The sequence below is a fragment of the Penaeus monodon genome, chromosome 23, assembly GCF_015228065.2.
Source record: "Penaeus monodon isolate SGIC_2016 chromosome 23, NSTDA_Pmon_1, whole genome shotgun sequence".
NCBI classification, from domain to species: Eukaryota; Metazoa; Arthropoda; class Malacostraca; order Decapoda; family Penaeidae; genus Penaeus; species Penaeus monodon.
The window spans coordinates 41,065,359-41,065,603 of record NC_051408.1 but is presented as its reverse complement, the minus strand read 5'-3'; positions in this window follow the sequence as shown (position 1 = coordinate 41,065,603).

Genomic DNA, 245 nt, shown 5'->3' with positions numbered 1-245 from the left:
AGCTATTGATTTAGTTATGCAAACTTTCCTCTTTCTCTTCCTATCTTTATTCGCTTTTTCTTCTTCGGTGTCTTTTTTCTCTATCTGTCTCAGTTTTATTTTTCTCTTCGTTATTATTTTTTTCTCTGCATTTCACTCTTAAAATCTTATACGTTCGTTGCCTGTTTAAGTGAAGGAGAATGAATAAATATATATGGATCCAAAGGATTTAATTTACCATTTCCATTTAAACGCTTTAATCAATC